We start from the raw sequence: 10,649 nt of genomic DNA, 5'->3' as shown, positions 1-10,649 counted from the left end.
AGGCCAAACAGGAATTTTAATTTTTTTGTCCCCCCCAGTACCCCACCCCCCCACCCGCCTCGTCTCGCAGCCTCCGATGCCCCCGCCGCACCCCCCACGACTCCGCACCACCTCGGATGCAGACTCCCACACCTGCTCTGCCGACGGTAGCCCTCAAAAATAAAGATAAAAAAGGTAAAATTCTCAGTGGCTGCGTTTCCATTACCCCTAGAATTACGCAAAAGCAAAATATCGCAACAAAAAGCTGGTAGTGGAAAGACCTCAACTTTGGAAAAAACCTCCCAAATATCGCTAAAAGGTTTTGACGCTCTCATGAGGAGGTTTTTCAGACGATGCGGAGGTATATATCGCTAAAGTGTCATGGAAACACTTTTTTTTGGCATTTACACGTCAGCAGATGTGACGTAAGAAGTCATGTGACCAGTTCACTTCAAGCGAAAATAGCGCGTTCTGTTTGGACGGAGGAGGAGACGTGACATTTGTTTACAAGTAATCAAAGAGAAAAATAAAACAACCACACTTGACAGCAAACAACATCGAAATGCAGATTTATCGCAAAATGTTTTGCACCTCCATCCTCCCAATTGCACGAAGTTTTAGAAATATCGCTTTCATTTTGTGAAAAACTGCAATGGAAACGCAGACAGTGTGGCAGCCAGCAGTGAAGCCTTGTTCATGCGTCAGCCATCGTGACGCAAGATCACGGCGAAAACATTCCGCTGTCACGTCGTGCCGTGCACTTAAACCTGAACACCTCGAGCGAGACGGGAGAACTTTTTGTTTTTCTTTTTTAATCTTTGAAGATCATTTGGCGTGGATCTTTTAGACTTTTTTCAGATAACGTTGAGGTTAAATATTTGTTATGCTGCCGTGTTGTGGAGATCAACAAATTGGCTTCAAAGAACCCCCCCCCCCCAACCCCCCCTTCATCTTGGCAGCCAAGTACCTTGCATCAGCCTCTGCTTGTTTTGAACCGGCTTTTACGTCACTGAAAAGAGAACGGCCAAAAAAAAGCATGAAAGAAAAGCCAAGTCCACATTGATTTCTGTTTGAAGGCAACCACGATTAAAAAAATGAACTATTTCTGAAACAACCACGATGATTGAATGGACACATTTGAGGCAATATCATGAAATATTTTACATTATAAACAGAAATTGGTGAGGTGCAAATCACAATCGTCTTAAAATTGTGATTTTTCTAAATAGTTATGAACAAAACAAAATGGAAAACATGGAAAAAAAAAAGCTTACATTAAATATTAACGCATGCGCACAATGATGACATGTTTTAAGGGCGGAGCCCAACTGGCAGTTTCGCTCTGATTAGCCGGCCGGTGGTATGAACAGATATGGAGGATGAAAACACCCCGTCCAGTTATTTTCAGAGGCTGCCACAGGAACAAATTGACCTTTTGTGGTGGAGACAGGACTCTCTGACCTGCACTCGCTGCTGGGTCGAGTCCAACATGTCACAAAATGCTCCAAAACACAGATGGGGCAAAGACTGCGTAATATTAAACAAATTTTAAGACGGATGCATAAAATCTTACGACTTTGTTTGACCCACATTTAGCTGCTTTAATGCCACATTTATTGGTGTTGAACGAAAACCATATTTTTTTCCCCGCACACACACACACACACGCTGTGCTTTCTGACGGTGTATTTGAGGCAAATTAGCAGCACCGTGAGATATTCTGATTCAAGAAATCACTCAGGGAGAAATCCATCCCAAACTTTAATCGACTGGGTCCAGTGGGTGGGACGACGTCTCCGGCCGAGCCGAGCGGCACGCGGTAATGCTGCACATTTCTCCTCCAGCCTGCCACTTTAATGAGCAGACAAAATGGCCACCGTTGAATAATTAATGCGGGGGTCCATTAACAAGGCATTAGAATGCATTCTATGTCTTATTGATTTCCTGTTATTTTTTTTTTCTCCCTCTCTCTTTCTTTCAGTTGAAAACTTTTACTCCATCTCCAGACCACTCTGCGTCCAGCGCTGCCGGGAGTGAAATATGGCTGCTGCTGTTTAAATGTCAGCTTTGTAATTACACATGGAGCCACAAGCTGGGCAATCACGCTGCCTGAAGGCCCTCTGATTTATGATCAGGCACCGGTGGCAACAACCGAAAGACACATGCGGGACAAATGCATGCAGACATGCTGTCCGTTAAAGCTCGTGCACGCGCGCGCACACACACCCGTGCACGCCCGTGCACGCCCGCGCACGCGCATCATCGAGCCGCTGTGCAGTTCATTCTCACCCTTTTTGGATGAATCTGGGATTTGGTGCGCATGCATCTATGCGCATCCATCACAGGTGGGAGTAAGTCACACATGTGCAAGTGACAAGCAAGTCTCAAGTCTTAACCTTCAAGTCTCAAGCAAGTCCCAAGTCATTGTGGTGAGAATCAAGAAAGTCAAGTCAAGTTATTGCTCGGATCAAGCAAGTCACACGTCAAGTCATACAAAAATCTGATCATCTACCCGTTTACACATTCAATGTAAATTACTTTATATGACGTTACGTTGATGTTATGCATATCTTAAACTTAACATAGCTTAATATTAGCATTTATATTAGCAAACGTTTGCTCACGTTTGACCAATTTGACTAGCCAATAAGTTAAGTTAAAGACACTTTCATTGATTTCTAGCCACGTTAAGTTTAAGCTATGTCAGTATTAGCAAATGTTAGCTTTCCAAGAGCCGTAACAGTTAGCCAAGAAGGTGCATTCACGTAGCTTACCTATATTTGTGGGTTTTGTAGTGACATTGCACTGTAAAATCACCCGATTATGTTCCGATCGTAATCTAAAAAAAGTTGCAAAAAAATGCAAATATTAAAAAAAAAAAAAAAAAAAAAAAAAGTCAAGTCTTTTCAAGTCATCTGTCTCAGGTCTGGCCTATGTCAAGTCCAGTCATTCATCAGTGTTAGTCAAGCAAGATTCAAGTCCTCAAATGTGCGACTCCAGCCAAGTTATGTGACTCAAATTTCCCACCTCTGGTATCCATATCAAGTGAGAGCCATTATCTTATCAACCAATCACATGGCACTAAGTGGACGCCCTTCGGGGGTGTGAACTTGATCGCAAGGTGGCGGCGATGTTGAAAAGTGAGCGGCTGTAAGGAAGGGAAGGCGCAGAGAGGCCATGAAGGTGACTGAGCGTGGCACAACTGTTGGTTGCTGGTTTGACATTCAGGAGCTGCTGAACGACTGGGATTTTCATCCCATCCAGAGAGGTGGAAGCACGTCCTGGGAAGGAGAGGACCGAGAGGGTGAGAAGGTGGAGGATTTTTTCAAGTCCCCCCGGGGGGGGGGGGGGGGGTCAACATTCCAGAGCAACGGAGAGATTTGAGGAAGTACAAGAAAGACGTGCGTGCACCCTGGTTGGCTGTTCCCCTCAGCCAATCATCTGCCTCCGTCTGACCCTCTCATCCTCGCCATCCTCTTCTCTCGCACCGACTGACTTTGTGTTGCTCTTGCACTACGTCTTCTCTCTGCTCTCCCTTCAGGGCTCCTGCCTCCAAGAACAGCAACAGAATGAAAAAATAAGAAAAAAAAAAACTTGAACCTGAGTTGTGCAGAAAACTATAGAAAATCAACTCTACACTGGACTGCGATGGGCTGATTGATGCAGGTTGTGAAGACTGCAGACTGTCAGGCCCCGCGGTGAGGAGTGCAGCCCTGCCTCCTTCACCTCCTCCCGGCGCTTTTTGCTCAGTGGTCTAACACACTGCTCTGGCATGTGGGACAACCCAAGTTCAATACAGGCACACACTCGCACTCACACACACACTGCAAATCAGTCAGATTGTAGGCACAGATACCTGCTGAGAAAACCAATCTATATCTGGATGAATGGAGGAGGAGAGGTGAGGCCCAGATCGATGGGCAGATATTGATACGCGCAGCCAGGCGAGGCGGCTACACTCCTCCTGAACTCGTTCTCTCACGGCGCAAAGATTAGAAATCGAGATGAACTGCTGACTAAGGTGCGCGTGCGTGCGACAGAGGAGACGCTGTAGCACACGGGCAGATAGCAGAGATAGAAGAGGCGGGGGACGGAGCGGAGGAGTGGACACGGGCGGAGAGATTACCACCGCAGGGCTCGCTGATGGTGTGAGGAGAATAAAGCCTCAATAATAAATACCTCCCATTAGAGCGGCGCTGCTGAGGCCCGGTCAGCGCCGGCACCTGCCGACTCCCTCGTCCAGCTCAAATTGCGCACCGCCGCTCTCGAAAATAAGCGACGTCTGCGGAACAGCGAACACACACACACACACACACACACGTAACAAAGACACACACAGGTGCGACGCAGATGCGCGCACGGAGGCAGACGAGCTCTGAATTTGCTTTTGCAACATGGGACCGAAAGGTTGACGAGCCTCCTCGCGTCTCCCCGCGGGGGGGGGGGAATCTGGGTTTTCCTTCAGAGACGCCCACCCTTCCCTCCCCCACGCCCCCCCACCTCCCTCCCTTCAAAGAGACGACTCCTGACGTCCAGGTGTTTTATAGTATTTGTGGCTCCGATCATCCATCAAGCCGATCGATCACTCTTCCAGCAGCTTTTATTAATGATCTTGTCAGCCGGCCCGCTCTCGAGTGCAGCCGCTTGTCCAGAATGATAGATCATTAGCTAGTCCGCCTGCTATTTATTCTCTCATGACCTTGTCTCTCTCCATTGTTGAGTGGGGGCCAAGTTATGAGAGTTGGGACATGATGATTCAGTATCGATTATAAAAAAAAAAAAAAGAAAAAAAAAGAAAAGAAAAAAAAAGGAGGAGGTTTCTTTGGGGCGTGATCGCCGCAAAGCACGCGGCGGCGCATCAAAATCGACTCGACGTCGGCCGGAGCGGCAAAACGGTTTGTGCGTTGTGCATGGCTGATTATATGTTATGTTTAAGGGCTCACACGCAGCTGCTGCGAACTGCGGTGGGTGGGGGGAAAAAAAAAATCCATCCACAAAGAGGTTGAAAATATAATCATGCCTGCAACATGGGCCCGAATTCTGAGGGTTTGAGGACCTGCAGAAATGGCGCTAGAAACTGTTGTTCTATTGGCCGTTTTCTTAGTGATACAAGTTATTATTATTTATTTATTTATTTTACATAATCTATATATTTGTAAACAGCATATTTGGCATATTTAATAATCCTTTATGTTAGATAAATAATGAGCCTTCAGGCCACAACCTGGAGGAATTTCTGGATGGATGGATGGATGGATGGATGGAATAGTCTGATAGAAAACGAGTAGTTTAAAAACCATGACTAGAAAGCAGGTGCAGGCCGGCGACGGCCTTTTTGTATTTTGTCACACATAGATGTGACAACCTTATTTTGCAGTCCTTCCTTTGAAAGGAAAAAAAACAACATGTTTTTCAGTGGGGAGGAAAAAAACTACAGCTTAAGCCATGCATAATGAACTACGCTGAGGTACAAGGCTAAAAAAAATTAATAAAATAAAGGGGGTTAGGAGGAGAGGGCGCGGTGACAGAGAGAGAGAGAGAGAGAGAGAGAGAGAGAGCGAGAGAGAGAACGTGGTGAAAAAAGGTCAACGGAGGGAAAAAAAAAAGGCGGAGAGGGAGAGCGAGGGCGAAGCAGCGGGAGTTCCGCAGGAACAAAGCCCGGGGCCGAGCCACTGAGGTGTAAGTAGCTCCAGAATAAACATGAGCTCCACGTAAACAACAACCTGCCGCTACAAGCGTCGGCTGCACACCCACACAGACCTGCTGGGCTCTCAGGCTCACTCATGTGTGTTTGCAATGCGTGGTGTTCTGTTCCGTTCTGTTCTGTCGAGTGAGCAACCTCTCTCTCCCCCAACCCTCCCGCGCACCCCCAGCCCTCCAACCCCCCGAGGCAGAGGAGCCCTGTCTGTCATCCTCACATCACTCCCGCTTCCACCTCCCTTACTTACAACCACGGAGCTGGTCGTGCTGATCGAGTCGCCCGCGGGCCCTCGCCGGCCCCTCGCCGTTCCCGGAGCGTGCACGAGACGACCTGCAGGGCGGCGCCGTGTCGGCGGTGCAAGCCCTGGGCAGTTGTTGTGCTGCAGCGCCAGCTGACCTTTCGCGAGGATGGAGGAAACTTCTCTCCGACTCCATCATGACGGAAGGATTTCGGGTGTGCGGCAGCTCCAGCGGGCGGGTGGACACTCGAGACACTCCTGCTGGAGTGACGCTGGATGAGGCCATTTATGGAGAGGAGCTTTGATTTTTCCTCCCTTTGGGGTGTCAGCTGTTATTTATAGAAATGGCTGTAATGGACACAGTTTACTTTAGAGCATTTAATGACTCGTCTGTCATTGCACTAAATGAGCTCTGACAGGTAAACATTGTACAGGTTTGCCAAGACTTGCAAAATTTGCTCTACGTAATTTATGTTGCTTGTATGCAATTAGGCACATTTAGGTCCTATAGATAGATAGATTTTGTTTTACTTTACCCCCCCTTTGATGCCATTATTAATAGTTTGTTATAGTGTTGGGATTAGTGAGGTCCATCCATCCAGCCACGCTGCCTTCCCAGAAGCTGATTGCTTATGTAGACCAGGCGTGGGCAAACTACGGCCCGGGGTCTATATGCAGACCGTTAAAATATTTATTCCGGCCCTCCGAACTTACGAAATTAAATTAATATAAGTAAATCATAAAATAGCTGTATTTCATTAATTTGTTCTGTGTTTTAAGAGTCATTTCAATAAAGAGCGAAAAAAAATAAAAAAAATGTTCTCCTATGAGGTTGGTCACCAAAACACTCCATCTGCCGCTGCTCCGGCCCCTCTGTCTGTTGGCACTCCAGTCAAAAAGTTTGCCCATCCCTGATCTAGACGAAGCTGATGTTGACCAAACTGCGTACCGTCTCCTTGGCTAAAACTCTCCTTTATGAAAGAAATCCTCACGCATTGACCCATTGTTGCTCGTGCCTGTTCCCTCTGTCCTCTGCTCTGCTGAAGGACAGTTCTTTTGGGGGTGGGTGGTCCAGCGCATATGTTGCAATCTAAAAGTGGATGGAGAAACAAATCCATTATTAGAAGAGTCTAGTTATAATATCCAGTTTCATTTATTAATTGTTTTTTTGTCAGCTTGTGGTGCCAGCTGGTTCCTGCTCCGTCCAGTGCCTCCCGAGGAGGAAGCTAAATTAAAAATCATCCGTCAGAGAGGCTAACCTAAAAACACCACCACCACCACCAGCAGCAACAGCAACACAAACTGTGACAAAGTAAAAAGACACCGAAGCAACGAGACAACCTCAAGTCTTCTGTCAGGTTGCTTCAGCATCACCTGCTCATGCTGAACCTTTGCCATTCGAGACTGAAAACACAAACAACTTCACCCGAGTCCCCCGCACCCCACCACACCTCCAGTAACCCTCCCACCCTCCAGCACCCTGGGGCCCAATAAGCATCCAACTGCAGACAACCTTTGCCCAGCACGCTCCAGCAAATACAAACACACACATAGACACGGGGAGGGTCTGACTTTAGTGAGAGAGGAGACAGATCTGTAGTTCAAGGGCATCAGAGCTCCATCCTGTAACTCTGCTCCATGTTACGGCCCAGCTCGTTAAGGAGAAACAGCATTGATTATTGAAAATAGTTTATTGTTCAGAATTTTTTTTTCTCTTCTGAAAGTTTCTTTAGAAAAAGAGGGTGAAGGGCCACAGGTTGCTGCCAACTCAAAGATATAAATAAGACCAAAACAGGCTGAATAAAGTGAAGCAAGAGTGGTCTAACTAAGGCAATGCAGTCTGTGAAATGAAAGCCTCACTTTCTGTACTGCCTGGTGTGAAACAGTCATCAAAAAAATAGGTGCAGCAGGGGTTTTTCTAGTATGTCGAATAGCACATGGGTGCGTGTATCTTAGATTAGATATTTATTGCCATTTCTACCAGTTAAAAACAGGTCAAAACAGGTACATTGGAATACTCTGTGCATTTCCTTCCTTGAGTCACTGTAAGGATACACAGTTAGTCTGATAAAAACAAAAAACATTGCATAAATTACTAAAATAATAAGTAAAAAGGCCAAAAAATAAATGGGAAAAAAATACAGTAACTAATTAAAAGCTATAAAAGGACACATAAATATATCCTACCTTGCAAATCACACAATCACAGCTTTAGAAAAGTACCTCAACTTGGCGACAAATGTTGCGCACGCGCGCACATTAAGCAGCTCCTGCACACGCACCAGGTACGTTGCCTCCTTAAATAGGCTCTGGCGTGGAGGCTGCTGCTCGATTGGTCTGGCTTTCGGGGAAAAGTCTGCACCAATCCGAGGCAAGTGTCCAGGTGGGAGGACGGGATCTCGGGGCGAAGGCGGGGTCGGACCAGGCAAGTCCACCAACAGCAGACTGGGAACCTCACAGACAAACAGGTGAGAGCAGTGATCTGTGAAATGGCTTAATAGTCTGAAGTCAGGTGGCAAATGCATGCAAACAAGAAGGAGACTTTCCCCCCCTGCACTCACTGATGAAACAACTTCACTCAGGAGGTCACTGATGAACTGAGCTGCCACAAGGATTTTCTTATTTTTAAAGCACATTTTAAATTGCTAGTCCAACTTAAATTTACTGTTTTCATGCCAAATTATGGAGGCTGAATTTAAGGAGAAGCCCACTATCCCTCTGCACCCCGTCCTCGCCATAAAAAACCCCCCACAAAACACAGCTCTAGTTTTTTTTTTTTTTGCACCTGCTGACCAGCTCTCTGCTCCTTCACCTCCACCTCCATCCACCAGCCTGTGGCCCAGGTCGACTCCCACCTCTGCTGTGGGTGGGTGAGGCGGCGTGGTGGTGGTGAATTTGGGAGGGGGCACTGAAGCTGTCCTCTGGTGCTCCTGCAGCCCTGCCTGCTCATCCATCCTGGCCTGCCAGCCCACAGATCGATAGCTCTGCTCTCTTAATCAGGTCTCTGGTGACTGTGGGCGGACCAGCGTGTCTCCGTGTGTGCGCCGTGTGTGTGTGTGTGTGCGCGCGCGCAAGTGTGGATTGAGGGATGTATCAGCTACCGCTGGTTTTCCCTCCATCCTCAGTTCTACGGATGGTCATTATGACTGTTAATCACATCTATATTTTAGTGCAGCCATCCCTCTGTGTCCGTTTTCATCTCTTTAAAATGAGTCCTCGCGGCGTCACTCGGCAGTCCCAGTCTGTGTCGCATGTTCACGTTGGCACAGGGTGGGTCAGGTGTTGGGGTTCTGTGAGCGGAAACTAAGATTTTCCAAGGACATGCGAAGGACAGCCGGCCTTTAAAGCAGCTACTAGATTTTTTGGGTTGTTAAATATTTATGGAATCCAAATGTGAGGTCCAAGCCAAGGCTGTTTATTTTTATTTTATTTCCTTTTTACATCATTAACATTAGCAATTTCATTCTGGCAAAGTCCTCTCTTGATCTCTTTTGATTTTGACACACATACACCTACTTGTGCGGACAACAGGAGGAATTCTGAAATGTTTCGCGCAATATTATCTGCTCATAATCTGCCAAATGCTTCAGAACTCATTTTAACGGTGCTTCGCGGTGCAGAAGCATATGCGAAAGCAACGAAAAGAGTTCTTTAAGGCAAAGAAGTGGAATGTTGTGCAATGGCCAAGTCAATCACCTGATCTGAATCCGATTGAGCCTGCATTTCCCTTGCTGAAGACAATACTGAACAAGAACAAGCAGGAAGTGAAGACAGTTGCAGTGGAGGCCTGGCAGAGCATCACCAGGGATGAAACCCAGCAGTGTCTGGTGATGTCAATGCCTTCCAGACTCCCAGCTGTAATTGACTGCAAAGGATTTGCAAACAAGTATTAAAAAGTGAAAGTTTGATTTATGATTGTTAATTCGTCCCATTACTTTTGGTCCCTTAAAAATTGGGAGGCACATATACAAACTGCTGTAATTCCTACACCTGATTTGGATGTAAATACCCTCAAATTAAAGCTGAAAGTCTGCAGTTAAAAAACATCTTGTTCGTTTCATTTCAAATTGTGGCGGTGTTTACAGCCAAAAAAATTAAAATTGTGCCAATGTCCCAATGTCTATGGACCTGGCTGTACCTAGCTATGCATGTATGTATATATACACATACATAAAGACATAAAATAACAACACAACATTGTCTTAAGGCTCCTTGTGATGTACGGTGTTGATTCTTGAAGGGGTGTGATTCACCACAAAGGCCCAAGTGGTAAAAAAAAGAAAGTGAATTTGGGCTTACATCACTCCAAGTCCTACACATCACCCTCACCCATCTCCCCCTCCCCAAAAAGAAAAAAAAAAAAAAAATCTGTCTTGCCTTTCATCACCTCTCTGCTCTTGTTCAGAATCCAATTCCACTGACAGCCCTGCTTTAAATATATATTTTCCCCTCCTACGGTACTTTTCTTTCATCTTGTTGTGCGTTCGACGGCGCAGCGGGTCTCATGCAAAAGACGCCTCGCCGTCGAGTCTGCGCCGGTGTCACTGCAGCCTGTTTTGATGTGTGATGGAGAAGCAGGGGGGTGGGGGGGGGGGCATGAGTGGTGGAGATGAGAGAGGAGGAGAGGTGAGGAGGAGGAGGAGGAGGAGGAGAAGGAGGAGGAGGAGGAGGAGGAGGGGAGGCGCAGCGAGAGGGTTGGTAAGATGGACTGAGGGGCATCCAGCTGCGGTG

This window comes from Nelusetta ayraudi, unplaced genomic scaffold (genome assembly GCF_046127955.1).
Source record: "Nelusetta ayraudi isolate G7.1 ecotype Tasmania unplaced genomic scaffold, CSIRO-AGI_Nayr_v1 ptg000002l, whole genome shotgun sequence".
In the NCBI taxonomy this organism is placed as follows: domain Eukaryota; kingdom Metazoa; phylum Chordata; class Actinopteri; order Tetraodontiformes; family Monacanthidae; genus Nelusetta; species Nelusetta ayraudi.
Note: the sequence above shows the minus strand (reverse complement) of the source record.